The sequence below is a fragment of the Nycticebus coucang genome, unplaced genomic scaffold, assembly GCF_027406575.1.
Source record: "Nycticebus coucang isolate mNycCou1 unplaced genomic scaffold, mNycCou1.pri scaffold_72, whole genome shotgun sequence".
In the NCBI taxonomy this organism is placed as follows: Eukaryota; Metazoa; Chordata; class Mammalia; order Primates; family Lorisidae; genus Nycticebus; species Nycticebus coucang.
Window position 1 is genome coordinate 389,439 of NW_026515592.1, and position 26,056 is coordinate 415,494.

A 26,056-nucleotide genomic window follows, 5' to 3' on the forward strand; every position below is an offset into this window, starting at 1 on the left:
AGTAATATTTTCAATTAAAAACATTAGGAATCTGATCTCCAGTATGAAGAATGCCAATTCAAGTTGCTGTGAAGCATGAAAGCTAAAGAACAGGGAGGTTAAAAAATAAGAAATTTCTCCTGTTCGATAACACAGTAACATCTAATAAACAGAATGATTTACTGCCGGTACTTGTACAGCTTTCTCCAACTTTTCTTACTTCCCTCCTTCTAGTACAGTGCAATGGTGAAATGTTGGTCCTCACATCAAAGTGCTTTGATCCATATTCCAGCATTACTCCTAGGGGCTCTGAAACATTGGATGGTTGTTCCAGAATTGGAAATAATAACAGTAATATTTTCCAAGGGCAGATATAAACAATTATTTAGGGGAATGTGTTTGTAGTATGTTGGTACCTAGATTGTAGTATTTCCCTAAATTCTCCACCCAGACCCCTTAACCAGTCTTCATGCTCTGGGCCTTCATCCTCCAGAATTCACTTTTCCCTGCATTAGACAGCCTTTAACAGTTCCCAGTGATCCCTGCAGTGGACAGCCTTTATGGTTCTCAGTGATCCCTGCAGTCGACAGCCTTTAACAGTTCCCAGTGATCCCTGCAGGAGACAGCTTTAGTGGGTCCCAGTGATCCCTGCAGTGGACAGCCTTTATGGTTCCCAGTGATCCCTGCAGGAGACAGCCTTTAACAGTTCCCAGTGATCCCTGCAGTGGACAGCCTTTATGGTTCTCAGTGATCCCTGCAGTCGACAGCCTTTAACAGTTCCCAGTTATCCCTGCAGGAGACAGCTTTAGTGGGTCCCAGTGATCCCTGCAGTGGACAGCCTTTATGGTTCCCAGTGATCCCTGCAGGAGACAGCCTTTATGGTTCCCAGTGATCCCTGCAGTGGACAGCCTTTATGGTTCCCAGTGATCCCTGCAGGAGACAGCCTTTAACAGTTCCCAGTGATCCCTGCAGTGGACAGCCTTTATGGTTCTCAGTGATCCCTGCAGTCGACAGCCTTTAACAGTTCCCAATGATCCCTGCAGGAGACAGCTTTAGTGGGTCCCAGTGATCCCTGCAGTGGACAGCCTTTATGGTTCCCAGTGATCCCTGCAGGAGACAGCCTTTATGGTTCCCAGTGATCCCTGCAGTGGACAGCCTTTGTGGTTCCCAGTGATCCCTGGCTTATTGTACCCTCAATGAATCCCCAACAATAAAAAAATAATAATAATTAAAAAAAAAGAAAGTTTCATTTGGTGTAGTACATAATATAATCCTTTTTATCTCAATGAAACATGAAGATATACATATGTGTGCGCGTGCATGCGCGCGCGCACACACACACACATATAGAGAGAGAGAGCTGGTGTGCGCATAAAGAGTTTACCAAAGGGGGGAAAGTAATTGAACACCTAGTTTAGACTTTGCTGGGAATCAACACATTACAATTTGCATCATGCATTTATTTTATCCAGAATGCCACAAACCCCTCTGTGAATTTATAATGAATTATTGAATTTCCGCTAAGAAAGTCGCACTTGTGGCTCAGCACCCATAGCTCACATACACCAAGGCTGGCGGGTTCAAGCCAGGCTCCAACCTGCTAAACAACAATGACAACTGCAACCAAAAAATAGCCGGGTGTGGTGGCGGGCACCTGTAGGCCCTACTCGGAAGGTCGAGGCAAGAGAATCGCTTAAGTCCAAGAGTTAGAGGTTGCTATGAGCTGTGACACCACAGCACTGTACTGAGGGCGACACAGTGAGACTCTGTCTCAAAAAAAAGAAAGAAAGAAAGTTGCAATTGTATTAGCATTGAAAGCCAGTATATTACATACAAATAGGAAAAAGAAGTAATCCCACATCATGGAAGAAGGCAGTGAGGCAGTGCTGCAACAGTGTCTTGAAAACTGCTTGTGACACGTGAATTGTTGTGTTTTAAATGCCCTTCCATGACTCAACTGGCCAAGTTATATGGTCCCATTGAATTTGACCCACACCCGTACACTCAGCCTCAGCAGGTATATGGGGATGTTAAAAAAGGAAGAACTTTTCCAAGAACAATAAGTAAAATTAAGAAGGCATTACATTTGTCTTCGTGTTACCATTTTCAGTCTATTTTTTAACCTACAGCCTTCGATGCCCAGAAAGAAAAGTGAGTAAAGGTGTATTGCTGTCCAACAAATCCTTCACGTTCTTCTTCACAATATGTCTTTGTCTCTTCAATGGCTTGTAATGATTATGATCTTGCAGGCACTTCCCATAAGCTATCTGTGCATTATTAATGAAGTTCTATGACAGGAAACGTCCATCACTGCAATGATTCTTGAAAAGCATAGATTCATTCAAACTAACAATGCATATGAGTTTGTCACAGTTTTAACATATGCATTCTTCTTGCAGATGGTTGAAAAAGAAGGTTATCTTCAAAAAGCTAAAATTGCAGATGGAGGAAAGAAACTAAGGTAATAAAAAGTTATTTGACCCACTTTTATATAACTATGCTAGTTCCTGTATCCTTAACTTGTATCACTGCTATTGTTTGGGAAGCAAGGCCCTATGGTAACAGACTGGTCCCTTTTGCTACCACTATGATCAACATTATTTTTAATATAATTGTAGTTTTTGAAGAAAGGCACAACAGTACATATTATTACACAGAGCATACAGATATGAAATGCTTCTTGTCCTTTTAAAGTATAAGTTCTTTAAAAAAAATTAAAGGAAGTAAGGCAATGGATCTTGAATTCTGGAATTAACAGATTTTGGAATAAAAGGACTTATTTGCATTACATAAAAATTTCCTGGAGGGTGTAGTGAGTGTCTCATGCCTGTAATTCTAGCACTTAAGGATTCAAGGCAGAAGGATTCCTTGAGCTCAGGAGTTTGAGAGCAGCCTGAACAAGAGTGAGACCCTGTATCTACAAAAAAAGAAAAATTAGCTAGTGGTGGTGGTATATGCCTGTAGTGCAAACTACTCTGGAGGCTAAATCAGGACAGTCTCTTGAGCCCAGGAGTTTAAGTCTATAGTGAACTATAATTGGGCCACTAGACTTCAGCTTCAGACTGGGCAGCAGAGCAAGACTCTGTCTAAAAAAGAAAAAAACGAAAAAAAAAATCCCTACAGTAAATTAGGGGAGCAATTGTTTAAAGGATGAAGTAGTTGAACTATATTTTTAGACAAGTAAATCAGGACCCTTTCTTACCTCACCAACAGCATGGATAAAAAAATCCTCATGGTTTAATCTCATTTCCCACGTCAACCCTTCACTGGGGCTTGATGGGAGAAAGGAGGTAACATCATTGGTCAATCCTACTCTCCAGCCTCATGCAAAGAAGACGGGGGGTGAGGGGGTGGGGGGGAGGGATATTACAAGAAACCAAGATGATGCCCTACCATGGGGGTTATGTAAAGTATCCTTGCCGATCCATAGCAAACTTTGTAACATCTCTGAGAAGGCAGGGCCAGGAGGAAGCAAAGGACCAGAATAGGGCCCTTCCCCTAACCCACTCACATGAATATGATTTTTGGTAGTTGTGATCATTGTATACTATTGTGTACTTGGTTTATTTGCTTTTACTTTAATATGTTGTTGTACAATTTGCATGCTGCAGTTTAATTTCATATAAACATTTGCAGGCAGTTTCATTATTTCAATCTATTTGTAAACTATTATGCATTCTTTCAGCTTTTCTCACTTAAAGTTATACAAATTTTAGTTTTTCCTTTTTTTTTTTTTCCTTTTTTTTATTTTCACCATAGATATACAGAATTGAGTTTGTGGCCTTGTGTTATCATTACTCTGGGAATGATGTCTAACTGGTTTTATTTTATTTTTTGTTTCTAATCCTCACTTCCATCCCCTTTAGACCTCCAATTTAATGCATTTAATGTGTGTTCATCAAATCCACTTTCATATATATATGTATGTATCAGAATATCTGTGTCACCTTAAAAGTAGTGTGTAGTTGTGTGTATGTGAATGTGTTGTATTGCATAAGCATTTTTGTGTAGTAAATTACATTATGGTTCTTACTACTTTCATTCAACGTTAGTGTTTGGACATCTTTCTATGGTGCTAGACAGACCTGTGTTTCTTAACCATGGGGAAAATAAGTCATTAGGTGATTTTGTCATTGTGCAAACTTCATAGAGTGTATTTACACAAACATACATGGTATGGCCTATTACACACCTAGGCTGTCGCTCACTCCCAGGCTACACATTTACCATGTTACTACACTGAGCACTGTAGACAATCTTAACATAATTTGTGTGTGTGTGTATCTAAACATATCTAAACATGGAAAAGGTAAAACATTGTACAATGATGTTACAATGAACAGGATGTCACTAGATGACGGGGATTTTTCAGCTCCATTGTGATCGTATAGGACCAACATCTATATATGGTCTGTGTTTGACTGAGGCATTGTCATACAGTATATGAATGTATTCAAAGCTAGGTCATTTTTCCCAATTACTGCCCTTTGCACCCTGTGCAAAGACACTGTGGTTAATGATGACCTGCATATATGACGGTGATCTCATAAGATTATAATATTGATTTTTACTGTTCCTTGTCTATGTTTGGGTACAGATCTAAACACACTTACCATTGTCTTACAGTTGTCTACAATATTCAGACTGTACAGGTTTGTAACCCAGAAGCCATAGGCTATAGCACAGCCTAGGTGTGTAGTGGGCTATACCATCTAGGTTTGTATAAGGACAGTCAGTGGTTTTCATACAATGATAAAAGTACCTAAGCTTAGACACATTTCTCCAAATGTCATTAAGTGACACATGACTATATACTAAATTTTACTTACCCAGTCCCTCAGGTACAAACCCTAAACTTCCTCTAACTCGTTCCATCCAAGACAACATTTCAATGTATCACACATATGTGTCCTTTTAACCTGTTAGGAACTCTCAGGGTAATATAGCCAGGAGCACAGATCACTTGGTGTTAAGTTATGTACATTTGTAAATCCACTGAATACCACTGCCAGACTTTCTCCTGAATGAGTGCCCCTGTTCACATAACTGCTCTGCAGTGCAGAAGGGATCTCATTTCCCATAATCTCATCAGCATACGGCATTATCTTACTCTCTTACTTCACTAAATTGGTGGCCATAGAATGTTACCTCAATGTCACTTTTATTTGTATTCTGCTGACTGGTATTGCAGTTGAACAACTTTGTCTGTTTAGAGTCATTCAGATTCTGCATTCTAAGAATTGCCTATTTATAAACTTTGATTATTTTCTATTGAGGTTTTTCCTTTTTTTTATAAATTGAGGAAACTCTTAATATATTTCTGATAACATTTTGACAAATTTTGATATTGGAAATATCTCCTACAAGTTTATGGTGGTTTTTGTTTGTTTGTTTTTATTGTAAATACTTCACATATTGAATATTGTATGTATAATCAACAAGATAATAACATATGCTATCCTACCGTGTTGATGGTCTATAATATACTGAATCATTTCTACTGTCCTTTAAAATTTGATTTTTAAGTTGAGTTCAGTTTTATGCTAATACTTATAATTACAGTGAACCCTCCTACTGCTTATCAATTATTATTTTATATTTTCTAGAGATCAATGCTAAACTTGGACTACTTGATCAAATTACATGACCGTTTTTTTATGACTCGTATTTTGTATTCCCATACTGCTTTACACTTTCATCACTAACACCAAAAATGTTGTTTACTTATAACTTTAAAAATCATGTTTTGATCACATGATTTAATCTTGTTTTAATCACATTTATAATTTAGCAACTAATAATATACCATACTTGGTATAATTTGTATTTTTATGTAAAATTTCCTTTGATAGGCTTTGTAACATTTCTCAACAATCTTTATATCTTTTTATAAATTTTAATGAGTTAATAGGCAATATTAATAGATGCTTACTCTGTCAAGAACTTGGCTAAATGTTTTACAAGTTTTAAGTAATAATTATTAATACAATGTAAACTCTATTATTACTTAGTATTGTACAAATGGAGAGTCTTGGTCACCTGTATTAACCTCTCCTTTCTCCTATTTTATGCAGACTTAGTATGACAGAATTTAGTCCTGCCTTCTGATTGAAATATGTTTGTTTTTTATCTTTTGCTTTCATCTGTTTGAAGTCAAGGACTAAAAATTATCTTTTTATCTCAGGACATCAACTGTACTAAAGACTTCAATTTTCACTTAATAAATATCATTTTATTAATTTCTACAACGTTTTCTGCTCATAAATCCATTCTAGATTATCTGTACTTTGTGCTGTTTTATCTTCCATTTTCCTCCTTCTTGTTTTCTCTTTTATTCGTATTTAATTATTTCTATTTCTATCTAAGGAAATTTTGACTGATCCCTAAGTATGAACAGGAGAGGCTACAAGGAAGATGAATTCCTTGGCTATATCTTACATTCAAAAAAGATCATACATTTAGGCTTATTTTGGAATGAGGTTGTACACATTTCCTTGGTGACACACTGGTAGATTTAAAAGCAGAATATATTCAAGATTCGACTCTGCACCCATAGCACAGTGGTTACAATGCCAGTCACATACACCAAGGCTGGCAGGTTCGAACCCAGCCCAGGCCAGCTAAACAACCTTGACAACTGCAACAAAAAATAGCCGGGTGCTGTGGTGGGCACCTGTAGTCCCAGTTACTTGGGAGTCTGAGGTAAGAGAATCACTTAAGCCCAAGAGTGTGAGGTCGCTGTGAGCTGTGATGCCACAGCACTCTACCAAGGATGACATAGTGAGACTCTATCTCAAAAAAAAAAAAAAGGAATATATTCAGCATTCAACTTCAATTTTAATTTTGAACATCAAAAATCTACGTCAGTTTTTCTGATTAAATTTAGGAATTTATTTAAAGATGTCCATCCCCCAAACGTGAGTAACCCTGTCCTCTCTAAAATTCTACAAGCCCCTAGTAAAGTTAATTTCAATGCACTATTTCAACATGCTCTGCTAGCCTCTCCCTATGCACCCAGTCAGTCCTTCTCCTTAGCCGGCTCCTTTGTATGTCATACTTCTTATTACATGTAGATTCTTCCTCTGTTCTCTTGCTCAGAGAGAAATACTTGGGAGTGAAGACATGGACATAAATATGGGTATTAAAAAAAACGCAGAACAGGGCAGTGCAGTGGTTATGTCTGCTAGTGCCTGCTTTCATCCTAAACTTTATTTGCTTGAACAATTGTTATTTAGAATGGACTTCCTGTGATACTAAGGTGCCTGCCTAATGCAAACATATCTTTTCTTTAGTATTTTCTGCTCAGGATCATAATAAATGCTTCATGGCTATATCTGTCTTTCTCTATTTCTTGCAACACTGACAGAAATGTGTGTCCTTTATACTTCACTGTCTCTTTAACACACCTTTTAGCAGTCATAAATCATAAGAAGCTTAGAATGTGAGAGAGAAAATACATTCCTAGACCTACCAGTTTGAGAACAAGTCTGAACATTTAACAGTGTCAGAGTGATTTTGCAGTAAATCAGTCAGAGACACTAGAGTAAATCACTTTCACTTCCATCACTGGTGCAGAATCAAATCAAATCCAGCATGACCAAGTCAGGTAAAAAAGGCAGATGGCCCAAATAGGGGAGGCTAAAATTTGCAAAGTAATCACATGTGTGTTTTCCTCTGGCTTTTTTGGTTTGTCAATGTGTTGTTACCTCAAGAAGGCATAAGAGAAGTGAGTGTAGAATATAAAGCTTTGGTGTTTAGAGCAAGCAAATGTGTTAAACCTAGAGCTGAAGCTAACAGATTCTTAGAATGGCAATGAAAAATTTAAGGGCGGTTTTCCATCAAGCTTTCTTCCAGACGAGCAGTGACAAAGTTGCTGTTATTATGTGCTGCCATCCGGTGTTCATTGTGTAGAATGTCAAGCTGATGTCCACACTGAGTTTTTGGTTATTGTTTTATAGGTGCTTTTTGTGTTTGTTTTCAGTTTAGTTTGGTTTTCTTTTTGGCATTTTGCAACTTCACAACTCAAGATCTGTTTTTAGGAAAGTTTTGTGAAGGGTTTCACTTGGATAAATGCCCCACTGATTGCATAAATTATATATAATTGCCCTAATACAAATTTAGTTCTCCCCCCTTCCTAATTGTAGTCAGTACCTTTCTCCCCTCTGAGATGCGATTTTTTTCTGTGTGTCAAAATATTAATAAAATAAACACCTGAATTTCTTGTCCTGGTATCTGTTTCCTGCCCTGAGTCACTAGGATTAATCCTTTACCTGATTTCCTATAAATCTGTATGGAGACCGGGGACTGCCTCGCTTATTCATGGGACTTTGGATTTACTAAAATTAGATATTTTTTGAACCGTATGTCTTATTTACCCCTTACATCTATCTCACAGCTTGATTTTTATCTCTTCCTGTGAAAAAATAGAAAAGAATGCTCTCCAAGTTGTGATGAAATGTGCGGACCTGACAGGGTATGGAATGGATGGCAGGCGGGGATAAAGGGTTTGCAGGGCAACACCAGGGGACAATCTAGGTCAAGCTAAGAGTGACTTTGCTCCAAGGGAGAAAGAAGGTCTGGCAATTCTTTGGAAACAGTTCTGTGACTCCCTCTCTTAGCTCCTACGTTGAGGCCCCACACAGGCAAGCTGAGCACAAGGGTGGCTGCATGCCGCCTTCTCTGGGGAGGCTGGAATGAGCAGGGGCCTCAGGGTCTAGGAGGCTTGGTGGTTGAACCCCATCTTTATGACTTATTTGCCCTTGGTGAGAATGCAACATCCCTATGCTTCAGTTTTCTCATCCATAATATGAGGTTAAGCCCACCTACTGAAATTATTTGGAGGATTATTTCTTTCCATGATTATTTCCCATCTTTCTATAGTTAGAGGTAAAGTTTTTTATGTATCTCTTATTTTCCTTAATATTTTAAGCCCTGAGAATTGTGTTTAGCATGTTGTAAATGTTTAGCAGGTACTTATGACTGGTTTAGTGATTAAATTACATGATTCATATAGAATACCAGGCGCCATGTGTGGCACACCATGGGGCCCAAAGCAAGCTCATAGTATTTGTGTAGGTATGAGACTTAGGAAGACCCTTGGAAGAAGCTCAGGGATCAGCCACTAGAATTATATATTGGAAAAATAGCCTAAATGTTCAGGGTTAAATAATTTAGGGAAAAAAGGAATGCTAGCAGTGCTGTATTAAAATAGTAAAGGACAAAGAAGGGAAATTTAACTTTTTTCTCTTTTTTTCTTTGTCTTTGTTGGTAAACAATAGTCAACACAGAGCAGGAAAAATCTTGATGCATGACCCTTTGAAATTTGAAAATCCATATATACCTGTACTTTTACTCAAAAAACCTTTAATGATCAACTACTGAAGGTCAGATACTGTGCCCCATCCTGGAAAGGACCTAAAAGACCAGAGATGGTGTCTCTCTTTGTGGGTGCAGGGAGACTGGGGGATTAGACGAACTTTTATGATTCTAAAAACAACTTCATTTTAGAAAGGTTTATTTGAAAAATTTTATCCAAAACTGCTAGACTCACCTGTCCTGGCTAAGTCCTTTAAGCTTACAGAAGTTACTAACTTTCTGAGGTGTCACCCAATACACTGAATAGCAGTCACCTATAGTTACTTGGTTGCATATGGAAAATATTAAAGGTTTCACTTGGAGCAAAATCTTGCCAACTGATTCTTCCCATGTTCTCTCCAGGGATGACAATGTCTCACTGTGTTAAGTAACTGAGTGAAAAGGCCATTCCGCTGAGATCCTAAGAACTATTCCATCACAATTAGTCAAACATATCAGAATGAGGAATGGACTGAACAGATATTGTACGGACAATGATCAAGCTGCTAGAGTATTTTGTTCAGAGAGGAAGGGTCAGACTTGAGTCATAGGTTAAAAGTTGTTCCCATTAGATGAAGTCTCAGCTACTCCTAGACTACAGGCTCTTGACTCCCTTTCTGGTTTTATGATCCTTACCGAATACAGATGATTTGTTCCTTACTGAGACCAGAATAATCCCTTGTAGGAAAGAGACAGGTTCCACCCAGTTAGGAACATACACCTACTTCTGATTTCTTACGAGGAATAAAACGGTACGTGATCCTACTCCTTGAAACAGTGCAAATTCTAAGGGAAGAGAGCTTGGGAGTGGTGAGTCTTTCCCCTAATTTTCTAATAAGAATAAGGTAAATTAGCTAATGACAGAATTCAGATGGCTGATATTTTGTCACAGGCTGTGCACACTAACTTGTTGAAATTTGACATTGACAATATCCTTAACTAAGGTAGTACTGCTTCACCCTTTAAAAAAGTAATGAACAGATTATAAGTTTTGGAGTCAGAAAGACTGGGTTTAACTATAAATATAAAGGTATGACCTTAAGTACATCACCTAAACTCTCTGATCCTCATTTTCGTCCATTAGTAAATAAGGACATTATTCGTACCTTATCATTTTTTTTTTCCCATGTCACTAACCTGGTGACTGACTGTGCCATTAGGGTCACAGCCAGCGAATAAGGTCAGCAGTTACTCTTCGAGGACTCTAGCACACTAACGTACCTTATCATTTTTGATTGCGAAGTTAAACCTATGCTAAATGATCAAATTTACAGTAGGAACTCAAAATAACTTATGCTAGTTATTATTTTAAAAGAAATCATGGGGGGAAATGAAATGAAAGAAGGACATCTAAAAGGTCGTCAGCAGCATTTTATTCTTCATTTTGAAATGACATTCTTTCCAAGCAATAGATTTAAATGCTTTCACTTTTATTCTAATATGATAAAGATAATGTTTACAGTTTACGAACACAAAAAGAAATAGCACTGTATTTAAGGTGTCAAAGCAATTTATATTACTAAAGTTCCAAGACCTGTGGTTCCTACCCTCTCCAGCTCATTCTTCTGTTCACGTAATAAGAACACAGTTCACAGCAGTTCAAAGTCCTAATCAAGAACAATGAGATAATTGAATTTCATGCAACGTTAGTTCTAACCAGTTCCAGTTCCAACTTTAAGGAAGGAGAAGTTTTGCCAGAAAGTTTATAAACGATCAACATCTGAAACAGATTCAAATCAAAACCATTTAACCAGGACTTACTATAGATAGGACGCAAATAAGGTATAGTATCTCCTTGCCAAAAGATAAAAAATATAGTGGGAAATGTAACAGGCAGGTTAAATATGGATTCGTCATGTGTGAGGGTGTTCCATACTCTCTCATCACATATGGTTAAAATAATAAAATAAGGATGCTCACAGAAGATGCCCAGACTAGACCAGCAGTCTTTCTAACGTTTCTCTTTCTGCTATTTGGGGCCATGTAATATTACAACCTGTAGCATATGAAAGCTATGGCTCCTTCAGTTCACCTTTTAGGCAGCTACCGGTACCTAAAAGGAGAAATGAGCAGTAGGGCAGAAGAAAACACCTATATGATTTTCTTCCTGCATTACTTCTTTACATCTTTTCATTATTTAATTGAAAAATTGACTCTTCATTTAAAGACAAGAGGATCCAAGAACGTGATGTTTGTATTTCTATGTTGGAAAATACACATTGTGTTTCTTGTGTGTCTGTTTATCCTGTTCTTTTTTATAATAACACAATGACGCGTCGTTAAAAAAGCGTCAGACGTGTAAGAGCAACCTAATTTTTGCAAACACTAACCTTGCTGAATCAAAGCTGTCTTTTCATCAAGATCCTAGATTCTAAGAGACAAATGGAAATAAATGACACAAAGTTGTTGAATGGTCATTTAAAAAATATGTTTGTGGGGTTTTCTATTGACCCGAATGAAATCTTTCTGTAAATATTTTAAAAGTTGAATTCAACTATTTTAAGTTAATATTAAGCCAAAGCAAGCTGCAGCAATATGATATAATGGATAGAAACTTATGTATATTAATCTCCTTAATGCTTTGTCATCTAAAAAGAATACTTTTCACAACACAAACACACACATAGTCTAACTGTAGAAATAATGTATGCTTAATGTAGAAAAGTTGGTAAACACCAAAAAATATAAAGGAAAAGAAAAAGCCATGATTTTACTACCTGATTTAAGTATTATCATAGTCAGACTTTTTTCCATGCCAAAGTGCACTCACCAATTCAATAAATATATATTTTGTTTCTATTCTGTTCAAGGCAGTATGTTAGGAACTGCGGATACCTCTATAAAGATGAAATTGTTTTTACCATTTGGGAACTTATTTTTTTAATGGGATAAGAGAGAATGAAATTTTAAAAATATTTTAAAATTTATTATAAGTAATATACAAGGAAGTCATGGAGGCACATTTGAAAAAGCAATATCTTGTCTTTTAATGAATGGAATTAATGATCAGAGGGGCCTCTTTGCCTACTTTCTCTAGTAATGGAGGCCTGTTCATGTCCATGGTGAATGTATCCCACTTTATAAACTTTCTTACTCTGTAAGCCTACCTTTCTCATCCTCAAAAAAGTTTCCTGCTTCCTTAAAAATGATAATAATAATCAGAAAGGTTTCAGATGGGTGACGAAGACAGCACAGCATGGAGTTTTGGACTATAGATTGCATTATGGTTTGCATTAAAATCTTCCCATGTCAGTATTCTTCTGAAGTGTAGGGTTCATTATTTCATTATATGAATCTACCATATGCAATTTACTTAACTAATCTCTTATTTTTTGATATTTTTGGTACAGAATTAACAAATAATGATGTACATTTGTTTCTAAACATACAGCCTTAACAATGAGTGAGATATTTTTCTTTAGAATAAATTTAAATTAATAGTAATGAACACGTAAAGGCAAAAGATATGCATATTTTTAAAGATTGTTTTAAAAATATATTGTCAATGGCACTCCAGAAAGGACATACCAGTTTATACTCCCACCTATCGGGTATGAGAGAACCCATTTCCTATACTCTCATTAACCCTAGATGTTATCATTCCTTTTAATCCTGGACAAATTGATGGGCAAAGAGGGAAAAAGTATGCCTCTGTGTTTGTTTGCATTTCTTTGATTTCCAGTGAGATTCAACATTATGAAAATATTTTAAATTAAGCAATGACATATGAGCTGGTTAGTTTTTCATCCTCTGAAATATACTAAACCAATGAAGAGAAGACAAAATGAAGGAAGGGATTCTGATTTCTATTTTTACTTTGCTATTTTTGGCTTGATGTAGAAATATAGACTTTTTATGAGAGCAAGGCACATGGTTACATAAAAATAGGAATTTTAGTAGTTGGAAAAGATTTCAGGAAGATTTATAAATTGAAAAACTTTTACTATAAAGACCATGCTTTTCAGTAATTACAGAATGTCTTTATTGTCACCTAAATTTCATGGCACCTATAGATTTTAATAAAGAGAATACTTCCAGGAAGACTAGTTAAAAATAAAGATGGTATTTACTCATTCCAAATGTTGCTCATACTGTATCTATAAATGATTTCTTCAACTGATAATGCTTTTTTCCTCTTTGTTTTTTTCTAAGGAAAAACTGGTCTACTTCCTGGATTGTTCTTTCTAGTAGAAAAATTGAATTTTACAAAGAATCCAAACAACAGGCTCTGTCCAATACGGTAAATAATTCTCTATTTCTACTGTTAATCATCTTTTCAGAAATATCGTTGTACTAAAAGTTTGGTTTTGTCAGAAATCACACTAAAACTTCCAAGCTACCAACATCTGAAATCAGATGGAGAAAATGACTCAATAAACTTTTAATCAGATGAAGGGAAATAGAACTTAGTGTCTATTTTATTAAGTGGTGCATTTGGAGAATAATCACAAAATGAGATGAATGGTGAGCAGCTATATAGTAATGTGAAGGTAACACTTCAAATTAAGGTGCCATTTATAAATATGTTATTCTTATTTATGAAATGATCACTAAATGTAGCTACTTGCTCAAATAATGTATTATAAAGAATGTTATAAAATGCATTAGTAATAAATGCTTAATGGATGATACCAAGGGAAGCTGTTTTAAAGAATAAGACATAAATTGTATTAAACCATGTATGTGCATCTTTAACACATGAATTTAAGTTGTTATCTAGCATGCTATAAAGTACTTCAGACATTAATAAATAATAATAAACTATTCATAAATGGCACCTTAATGTAGGGTGTTACCAATGAGGAAACACTCTACGTTAACAAAGTGATTTTTTTCCTTAATCTAACTGTGACTTTCACTATATAAAGCTAACCTTTCTCCACATTTCTGTGATTCCATCTAATGGAGCAAATATAATTTCTGTATCCTGTAGTTATTACAAAGTGAAATTAGTAGGGTTTCTTCGTTATACCTGGAGGAGGGCCTCATACATGCCTGCAGAGATTTCACAGTGATAGCTAGCAAGTGGAGGCAATTTGTTGGGGCCAATTCAAGCTCACAACCTTGCTACCCGAGCCAAGAGACACTGTAAGATGTAGAAGACAGTGGACAGGGAACATAACTGACAGCCTCCTGTTTAGGAAGGACTTCATAGCCCACTGGCCTGATGGACAAGGAGAAGGGTCGCCTGGCAGGAGTAAACCACAATAAACTAATTTATATTTGGCAGGTAATAAAACGATGGCAAATTCTTTGCTCTCCAGCCACTGTTGTGTTTGCTATGTAATCCACTTTAAATAGGAAATAGAAAATCATTTGCTAGAAGATTTTTTTTTTTTAAAGAAGATTTTAGCAAGAACAAAAGGTAGCTTTTGGCTTGCTTCTGATAATTGCAATAGCCCTTATCCCCAGGTGGTGTGCTGATTTTGGAGTCTCAGTGTGGGCCAATCTGTAAACTAATTATGAATAAATTAAAAATATATCTCGGTTCTTTGTATTTTTAATTCAAACTGCCTGAGAAATTTGTTTTAGTATTTTGTTTTGTTTTTATTTTTGGCTACAGGAAGGTTGACATAATCTTTTTAAGAAAAATAAAGTATAGCCAGGCGTTGTGGCGGGCGCCTGTAGTCCCAGCTACTTGAGAGGCTGAGGCAAGAGAATCACTGAAGCCCAGGAGTTGGAGGTTGCTGTGAGCTGTGTGAGGCCACGGCACTCTACCGAGGGCCATAAAGTAAGACTCTGTCTCTACAAAAAAAAAAAAACTAAAATTAAAAAAAAAAAAAAAGAAAGAAAAATAAAGTACCCCTAAGGGCCAGGCACAAAACAACTCCCATCCACTTGCAGGTCCTTTGTCTTCCCTTTGAATAAGTTCTAAAGGGGAAGTCAGGAAGGAAGGAAAGTGGCTGGCCTTGCTGAGTTAGGCTGCTGAGAAGATGATCTTCATCCTGCTGAGTGAAAAGAATTCCACTGGGAGGAGAGTTTATGTGAATGTGTGGGATAATGGGAGAGATTAGATTCCATAGTAAAGCATTGGTTTATTTTTATTTTATTATTTTAATCTCTTCCTAACAGGAGATATAATTACCAGCTGTTTAATTTTATACAGGTGAAAGAAAACTCCCTTTTAGATTGGAGGCAAACCCTGCAAGTTAGTTTACTAATTGCATCCCTCTAGTTCAACCTTCAGAATTATTGTAAATTGACAATAGACTTGACTTATAGAGGAAATTGGTTAACGTTTTTTTGGCAGTCCATATTTATTACTTTTGGCCCTGTTTTCAATGCTTTGTACAGTTTCTCCAAAGCATTCATTGTCTTCAAAGTGAATTCAGGGCAGGAACTAACTGTTTTGTGGTAATGAGGAAGAGAATTACAGATTCGATTCATGTTTGTACTGCTGGAATTGTCCTGCTAGTCAACTTCTTGGATTCGTTTCTAACCAAGTATTAAAGGCCTAGTGGGATAGCCCACATTACCAGTTCTAGTCTCAAAGAAATGATAATGATGACTGCCAGGCCTTGATTAAAGATGCTGTGGTTTTATTTTGGATGGGATTTATGCCCAAGTTTCTGAATTTCTCTTGCAACCCTTTATGCATGTCCTGGTGTTGTTAATTGTGTTTCTGGGAAAGTCTGTCCTTTCCTCCAAGGGATTGATAGAAGTTGCCTGAGTGAGTTAGGAAGGTGATTTAAAAGAGTAAATGGCATTTTAATCTTTATACAAATGATCTTTGAATGTTAATGCTGTGGTGAAACAAAGCAGCAAAGTAGCTAGGGCAGAGTTTTGAAGTTGGACCTCAGGGATGTAATTCTAGTAGCTGACAAAGTTGCTCAATTCTTTGAACTTAAGACTCCTCACCTGTAAAATGAGAATGGTGACATTTGACAACAGAAAAAATAAGAGATTTAAGAGAAATTAATTAATAAAAATAAAAATACATAATGACTATAAAATAATTATGCTCTATTAATCATAATGTGGAAACAGCCTAAATGCCCACCAACCCAGGAATGGATTAACAAGCTGTGGTATATGTATACCAAGGAATACTATTCAGCCATTTAAAATAAAATGGAGACTTTATAGTCTTTGTATTAACCTGGATGGAAGTGGAACACATTATTCTTAGTAAAGCATCACAGAATGGAGAAGCGTGAATCCTATGTACTCAATTTTGATGTGAGGACAATTAATGACAATTAAGGACACGGTAGGGGTGGGGGAAGGGGAGAGCAGAGTGAGAAAGAAGGAGGGAGGGGTGGGGAAAGGAAGAGGAGAGAGAGGGAAGAAGGGAGGGGGTGGGGCCTTGGTGCATTCCACACCTTTTAGGGGCAAGACAGGATTGTAAGAGGGACTTTGCCTAACAAATGCAATCAGTGTAACCTGGTTTCTTATACCCTCAATGAATCCCCAATAATAAAATAATAATAATAATTATAAATGAATAAATAAATAAATATGTTGGCTGGGCTGGTGGCTCACACCTGTAATCCCAGCACTCTGGAAGCCTGAGCTCAGGAGTTCCAAACCAGCCTGAACCAGCAAGAGCTCATCTTTAAAAATAGCTGGGTGTTGTGGCAGGCATCTGTAGTCTTAGCTACTTGAGAGGCTGAGGCAAGAGAATCTCTTGAGCCCAAGAGTTTGAGGTTGCTTTGAGCTATGACGCCACAGCACTCTACTGAGGGTGACAAAGTGAAACTCTGTCTCAAAAAAAAAAAATACGTAAGTAAATATATTCTATGGTACATGATATAGTATAATTAGAACATATTATTACCCTATATTAATTTTGCATTTGAACTGATTCAGATATTTATACAAGAGACATATTTAATTATGGAGACTACATAACGCACAGCCTCCAGAAATGAAAATGTATATCCATAAGCAGCATAAAATGTCATATGCGAGCACTAATACAGAAAATGAAGCCATCTATCCATCTGGGGCCCTAGATATAACTTCCTGCATGTCTATATGAAGTTTCCCAGAGCCCTTATTTTCTTCCCTTGGCTCTTACCCTTACTGTTTTCACATTTAATATAGCATATTACAAAATGATCCCACATTCCATGTTTGGCTCCCTTCTTTCTGAATGAAGTTCTTTTAGTTCATATCTGTCTTATTCTCTTAGAGCTTCTATAACAGAATACCAGCAACCAACTGGTTGTTTTATTTTTTTATTTATTTTTTTTTTTTGTAGAGACAGAGTCTCACTGTACCGCCCTCTGGTAGAGTGCCGTGGTGTCACACGGCTCACAGCAACCTCTAACTCTTGGGCTTACGTGATTCTCTTGCCTCAGCCTCCCGAGCAGCTGAGACTACAGGCGCCCGCCACAACGCCCGGCTATTTTTTTGTTGCAGTTTGGCCGGGGCTGGGTTTGAACCCGCCACCCTCGGCATATGGGGCCGGCGCCCTACTCACTGAGCCACAGGCGCCGCCCATCCAACTGGTTGTTTTAAATAGCAGACATTTATTTCTCATAGTACAGGCACCTAGCAAATCAGGTGTCTGATGAGGGACTGCTTCCTGGTTTCCATTTAGCCATCTTCTCACTGTATCCTCACTCTACAGTAGAAAGTGAGAGAGAAAACTTTTACGTCTGTTAATATTAGGTCACTAGTTTGATTCTTGAGGTCTTTATTTTTATGACCTAAGTATCTCCTAATGGGCTTACTTTTCAATGTTATCAAATTGGGGTTTAGAATTTCAACATATGAATTTTAGGGGAACACAAACATTCACTCTACAATACCCAAGTCACATTTTTATCCAAAGCAGCTTTCCCCTGAAATAACCACAGAATCACTTCACTGGTATGTGTAGATTAGAGAATTATAGGCTCTTATTCCTCAGTGGTCTATTATAAGAGCTAGCAGACGACCTCTTCTGGTTTTGTTTTTTTAGTAAGGACACTACATAGTAACCTGCCACCTACTATCATCACCATTTTATAACAGAAAGGACATTATAAAATACTCAATCCAAAATCTAGGAAGGATAAAAATCTCAGAATAAACACATCTCTTTCAAGACATGAAACTATACATCTATATACATAGTTTTATTTTGCCCACTTTATCTCAAATTAGGACAAACTTTATTCAGAGTTTGACTAGCCCTCCAGTGAGGAGGACTGCCAGTGTCCCTAGATATAGTTTTCCTGGATTATGAAGGAAAGGATAGTTTTCACATTCTCATAGATTTTCTTTTGTACATATACACATATACATATTCTGATCCATAACTTACTAAATTTTTTAAACAAATATTATAAAATAATGTAGAAATAATTTTTAGTAAAATGTATAAAATTCCTATGTAAATATAAACAGTTAATACTCAGTTACCTACATCAGCACCACCCACAACAAGATATAAACCCTCTCAACCTTCTAGAAGCCCCATTTCTATCATTGTCCCTTTGCCGTCATTACCACCTCTTCTTTTTCTCTGGAGTTAGGAAGATTATTTGCAATTTATTCCTTATTTTATTGTTTTTTTTAATATTTCTCCACCTATATCTATATCCCTTGAAACATTAATATAGTCTGTTTTTTAATTTATATAGATATAATTATAGTATTTATTTCTTCTTTTGCCATGTATGTCTGTCTTGCTTTTTCTGCCCTTTAATACTCCATCATTCCATGTTTTTCTCTGCTAGTTTGGGAGGGACATACTTTTTTCTCTTCTGTTAGTAGTTAGCCTAGGATTACAACACTGGTTCATATCAAAGACTAAAGTCAGTCAAATCCTTTACTTTCTTCCAAGATATTACTTCAGAATATTTTTAATTCATTTATCTCCCTCCTAATGTATTGCTGCCTAGCATTTTAATTTAACACCACTAGACATTATTCTCTTTTATACAGTAAAGGTAGGTTTATATTTGCTCAATGTTTACAGCATTCTTTGTTATTTATTTCTTCCTGAATCTTAATCTTGCATTTTAGAATTATTTTTCCTTCTGCTTGAAGTGTATTCTAAGAAATTCTTATATTTAGAGTCTTATGTTAGAAATGTATCTTAGTGTCTGCTTATTTGAAAAAAATCTCTATTTTTCCCTCATTTGGGAAATATATATTTTCTCTGGGTATAGAATTTTGAGTTGGCAGTCACTTCTTTCAGCTCATCAAAAAATATCATTCTACTGTTATCTGTCATCCATTATTGCAATCAAGAAGTCATCTGTTAACATAACTGCTATTCTCTCATTGCTCATAATATTTTTCTCATTATCTTTATTTTTCCACAGTTTTAGGATGATGCCTAGAGACGTCAATATCTTTTTACTTTTTTCTGCCTAGATTGTTATGCTTTCTGAAATTGTTTATTGATGTCATTAATATATTTTAGAAAATTTTCAAGCATTGTTTTTTAAAATGTATCCCCTTTTACATTCTCTTATTTCCTTCTAAGCTTCAAATTAAACCTACATTAAATGTTTCTTCAAATTTTTTATACCCTTCCTTGTCATATCTTTTTTCTTTTTTTTTTTTTTTTCAGGTTTCTGGTGAATTTAATGCATGTGTCAAAAAAAATCAAAGGCAGGGGAAGGGTAAATAAAATTATAGTGAGGTCAGGGGAGGATGGCCATGGAGACACACAAAGAGGGGTGATAAATGGCAGAGTGGGGAGCTGGAACAAATGGATTGCTTTGGTGTCACATCAATCCAATCCATAGTCCTCTTCTGGGAAATTTTTGTCTTTTTGAGCTGCATTGCAAGTAATTTATCTTTATTTATCTTCCAGGTCATTATATCAGTCTCTTTTTGTGATATGCAGTATGGATTTGATTTTAATTCTTGCGATGTTTACTTTTAGACATTTGTTTCTTTGTTTGAACTTAGTATGTGATTGTTAATTGTTTCCTGCAAGCATTTTGAAGACTTTATTTTGTTAAAACTTGGAGACATAGTTGTTTTATAATTGATGTCTTGTGATACTAACATCTGAAATCTGTTTCAGTTGATTTTTGCTGGTTCTTACTAATGAGGCTTTGTTTCTTGTATGTCTGGTTATCTTTGTGTGCTGATCATTTTTATTCAACTATTATCATAGGAATTTCCCTGAGAAAGTATCCTTCTACAGAGTATTTTGCATTTTTTCTTAAGAAGCCTAGGACATTACCAGTAACTGATTACTTCAATCTAAGTTAATAGAATAAAATTTGTGGGTTATACCTACATAATAAGAAGGCTAGAGCTGTGCTACAACTTCTCAGGGACCATGTTGTTTTTCACTTCTCTCCTTCTTTTTTTTTCTTTCTTCCTAAACACTGTACTTCTACCAAGAAAGTCTTCTTTATATTCTTTGTATTCACTTGGGATTGGAGAAAGAGAAAAGCTTAATGTTTGGTGTCCATTTTTTTTAATGAAATCTCAGGCAGAACCTTGTTCCCTTATTCTGTTAGATTGATTGATCAAAGATAAAATGTGTAATATAAACAAATGACTATAGGAAAATGCACTTACGTTGCTTTGATGTTTGGTTTCTCTCACTGCATTCAGATTCCCATCCCCCACAAATATTTCCCCTAGCAGTTCCAACTATCTTTATATACTTTCAATTCTTTTAAGACAATTTTAAAAAGAAATATTTTATCCAGCATTTTTTTTTATTGTTTCCAGTGGGAGAGTTGATCCAGAAACATAGCTTCTCATTACAATCTACCTCACTTTAATTTAAGTATACATTTGGTTAATCAAGTTTGTGCTATTTATATAAGCCTTGGTGGGAAAAGACTTCATCAGAATATGTATTGAAATCCTACAATGAACAGCTTGCTCGTTAGGGCTACATATAAGGCATAGAGATATAGTCAAGATACAGTCTTTGCCTTATAAAATCTCTGCCAAAAAATAGGGTGAGATGAAATAAGAAACATAGTAGAGTTTTTCTTTCTTTCTTTCTTTCTTTTCTTTTTTTTTTTTTTAGTGAGCACTCACTTGTGAAAGATTTGAACTGGGACTTAGAGGATGGTTATAATTTCAATACATAAACATTTGTGGGCAAGGAATACAGGGCAAATTAAAAACATGAACAATGGCATAAGACGAAGAACCAGCAGAGTCTGTCCACTAAAAAAGAGAAAAGAATCCAGTAGAAACTCTGTAAGATGACCACCCAAGGGACTATAACAAACTGGTCAACATATTAAGGTGGTCAATATAAGGGACTAGATCTACCGAACTGATACGTATATATGTTGCATGCCTAGTCTATGAAAATTAGGTCAACTTGAGGTGGTCAGTGTAGGGACTTGGTCAACTATGGAGTTTCCACTTATTTTGTGTCATTGGAAGATAGGATAAGTGAAAAGGATTGAGAAGAGTGCTGTAGATTGTGATTTGCTACCTGGGACAATTCTGTGATAAGGTATGTCAGTATTCTCCAGATAACTTCTTCTTAGAATAATCTATCATGACTATTCTTTTAATAAACATGTATTGAACAGCTGTACAAGCCAGTGTTATGAGTCTTAAAAGAGCCAGACCTATAAGCTGGATCAAAGCAAGAGAGGAAACTGGTTAATTTCAGATCATAAAAGCTTCATCTCATTTAGTATAGGAGCAAAAACTTTTGCCTCAAAAACACCTAGATTATTATTTGTTTCATCTGGTAGTAGAGAAACACTAGAGGAACAGGAGCTGTCAGTTTAATTTATCTTCTCAGTCCTTGTATAATACACCTTGTATCTTTCAGATACACTTACCTATTTTAGTATCAGTGAAGCATTTCAATTGGCCCCAACACTTCTGATTCAACTTACCTTCTCAGTATTTTATATACTTCATGATTTTAGAACTTCTGCTTGATACGCAAGGGAGGCAACTGTAATGTGCATGGTATATGGAAAAGTTGTGTTCCTGGTTTAACAAAATCTATTGATGAAATGCCTCATGGAGAAGAAGCTCTGTAATTTATAGCATCCATTCATTTATTTATTCTAACAACAATTAACTCCTACCAGGTGTGATATAATGCTTTTTCCCCCTAGAGGCAATAAAGATTCCAGATGAATGACAAAGGATTCCTGTTCTCAAAATGCTTATAATATGGTAAAGGAGACAGAATTTTATATATATGTGTATAATTATATATGTATGTATATGTGTGTGTATATATGTTATATACATATGTATGTATATGTTATGTACCTATGTATATGTATATGTGTATATATATGTAGGTATTTTTTTATAATAAGCCATGACAAAAGTGATACAGAATTTCAGACAATATTTCATAAAACCATAGATTTAGCTATAGGTAGTCCTAATAATGGTTAGTCTATGTATCTTTCCATTTGTTCAAATATTATATCAAATATTACTGACATCTTCTATGTTTAAGTTACTATGCCAGATGTTCTGAAAGATACAAAAATGAATCAGAATGAAGCCCTATCCTTGACAGTCTAGAAACAAATAGAAAGTATGCTCATAAACTGAATAATTCTAGTGAAAAAATGAACATTGTAGTTGTTGTAAAATGACATGAACAGAGGCATGCGTTAGTTTTATGGTAACTGAGATGGGAGTGATTGCTTCCATCTGGAAAGGTTTTTAATTATATTCATAGAGAGAATGACATTTTAGGATGACTAGGATTTTGATGCAGTGATAGGAGAAAAAAGCTTTATGTAAAAATAAGTATTAGTAAACATTGAAAATTATGTCCTTAATTTAGGTTTACTTTACAGATATGTACCAATCTCTCGCCTTCCCCTCATTGCACTGTGTGCTAGTTACTGCTCTTGAAAACATTTTAGTAGAGCTTCTCTGATGTCTGGAGTGAATATTCCCCAGTATAGACTACTTTGTTTATCTTTTGCTAGATGCCTGGGAACAGTGTCAGTGAGCGATAGCTTCAAAACAAAGTTGAGCAACAGCACTGTAGAACAGTAAGTAGTCTAATTTTGCTAGAAAGTTTGTGTGGGACTGGTTTATGAAGAACCTTGATTGAGAGAAGAGATGATTGAATTCTCTAAGAAATATAGAGCTTTTTGTAGCTAATATGAAATCTCCTCATGTTAGGAGTGACTCAGTTTTCAGGGACATGTTTGGGAAATTAAGGTGTATTTTTTTCTATTTTTAATAAGAAACACATATAGAACTTGTTAAATTATCTGAGAGGCATGTTCTAAAATTTTATGCAGATTGACAAAAGCAATAAGGCCTGAGCTCTTATTGATAAAGAAAAGGGCAAAATGGCTAAGTTTATCATAATTTTGGTTTAATGCATTTAGTAAATCACAAAGTATCTTTTCACTGACAAAATATTTTTATTGTCTTATATGTCTTTGACCTTCATGGTCATTTCTAAAAAAGTTCTAGGCCATAGAGAATAAGCAGGGCAATTCATGCAAGGAGAATTGAAAATATCCGGTCCCAAGAACACAGGTATGTCACCTGTAAAGCAAACCTGAAAGCAGTTTTCTGTGACTCCAGAATATTTTTTCAGGGTTACACCCCACTATTACAGAATAAATCCATCTCGTAAAGTCTTTGCAGTTTGAGAATTTTTTCTTGTATCCACTGCCACCATCCATGGGACGAACTCAGTCTCATTGTTAGGTGGATGAGATCCACTGTTTCCACTATGTTCAATATTGCTCAGAAAACTTAGTATCACTTTTGACATACACTCAAAAGCATTAAACATGTTTTAGGGAATATTTTTTCTCTAAAATTATGTGGTTATAAAGTCAGTATATTAAAAAATTGTTTTTCATTTTACATTGCATTAATATGTACTTTTTACCAAAGGAAACAGCTGGCAAAGTTTCTTCTTTTTAAATTGCATATGTATGGAGTATAATGGGATGCTTTGATAAATGTATATATTGAGGAATAATTAAATCAAGGTAATTAACATATCCACCATTAACTTACCATTTTTTTGTGATGAGAACATTTAAAAATCTATTCTCTTAGCAAGTTTCAAGTATATGATATACTATTTTTAAGTATAGTTAGCACACTGTATGATAGATCTCCAGAACTTAATTCCTCTTATTTAATTGAAATTTTGTACACTTTGATCAAAATTTTCTCACACCCTTCCATCCCCAGATGCTAGAAACCACAATTTCACTCTCTACTCCTTCTATGAATTTGACTTTTTATGCTTCAGACTATACTATAAATCTATAGGGATCAAAACAGCATGGTACTGACACAAAAAATAGAGAGGTAGATGTATGGAAAAGTATTGAGAACCAAAATATGAACCCAGACACTTATTGTCATTTGATCTTTGATAAGCCTATCAAAAATATAATTTGGGGGAAAGATTTCCTATTTAACAAACGGTGCTGGGTAAATTGGCTGGCGACTTGTAGAACACTGAAACTGGACCCACACCTTTCACCTCTAACAAAAACTGACTCTCACTGGATAAAAGACTTAAACTTAAGACATGAAACTATAAAGATTCTCGGAGTGAGTGCAGGGGAAACACTTCAAGAAATTGGCCTGGGAGAATACTTTATGAAGAAAACCCCTGGGGCAACTGAAGCAACACCAAAAAATACACCACTGGGATCTGATCAAACTAAAAAAGCTTCTGCACTGCCAAGAACATGGTAACTAAAGCAAACAGACAGCCCTCAGAATGGGAAAAGATATTTTCAGGTTACGTTTCTGACAAAGATTTAATAACCAGAATCCCCAGAGAATTCAAACTTATTAATACGAAAAGAACAAATGATCCCATTTCATTGTGGACAAGAGACTTAAATAGAAGCTTCTCTGAAGAAGACAGGCACATGGTCTACAGACACATGAAAAAATGCTACTCATCTTTAATCATCAGAGAAAAGCAAATCAAAACAACTTTGAGACATCATCTAAGTCCAGTAAGAGTAGCCCACATAACAAAATCCCAAAATTACAGATATTGGTGTGGATTTGGAGAAAAGGGAATACTTCTTCACTGCTGGTGGAATGAAACCTAATATGTTCCTTTCAGAAGAAGTTTGGAGAACACTCAAGGATCTAAAAGTAGACCTGCCATTTGATCCCACAATTCCTCTATTAGGATATATTCCTCTATATATCCAAAAGACCAAAAATCACTTTGCAACAAAGATATTTGCACCAAATTATTCATTGCAGCTCAATTCATAATTGCCAAGTCATGGAAGAGGCCCAAGTACACATTAACCCATGAATGGATTAATAAATTGTGGTATATGTATACCATGGAATACTATGCAGCCTTAAAAAAGGATGGAGACTTTACCTCTTTTATGTTTACGTGTATGAAGCTGGAACATATCTTTCTTAGTAAAGTATCTCAAGAATAGAAGAAAAGGTATCCAATGTACTCAGTACCTTTATTAAACCAATTTATAATTAGTCACACTTCCTTATGAAAGATAAAACAACTATAGCCCTGGATGAAAGAGGGAAGAGGAAAAAGATGGGAGGAGATGGGAGAGGTTTGATAGAGGGTGGGTAAATGGGGGGAACACACCTATGAAGTGTATCGCAAGGGAACAAGTCAAATCTATCAAGTATAGAACACAAATGTCTTAACACGATAATTAAGTAAATGAGGTGAAAGCTATATTAGTTTGATGTAAGCATTCCAAATTATATAAAAAATGAACACATTGTACCCCAGAAATGCATAAATGTTTTCATGATGTATGTGTATATGTCTTAATAAAAAGAAAAATAAAGAAAGAAAAGAATTTCACTTTTTAAAAAT

The 26,056-nt window shown here is 35.7% G+C and overlaps 1 long non-coding RNA gene and 1 pseudogene across 1 annotated transcript; one reads left to right on the forward strand and one right to left on the reverse strand.

Annotated features, from left to right (window-relative positions):
* Positions 1-2,386: 2,386 nt before the first annotated feature.
* Positions 2,387-21,021, forward strand: LOC128579561 (uncharacterized). The gene is made up of 3 exons (XR_008378200.1): positions 2,387-2,440; positions 13,486-13,573; positions 20,968-21,021. It is a non-coding gene; the product is annotated as an uncharacterized LOC128579561 (long non-coding RNA).
* LOC128579565 (uncharacterized) lies at positions 10,458-10,563 on the reverse strand (annotated as a pseudogene).
* Positions 21,022-26,056: the final 5,035 nt, after the last annotated feature.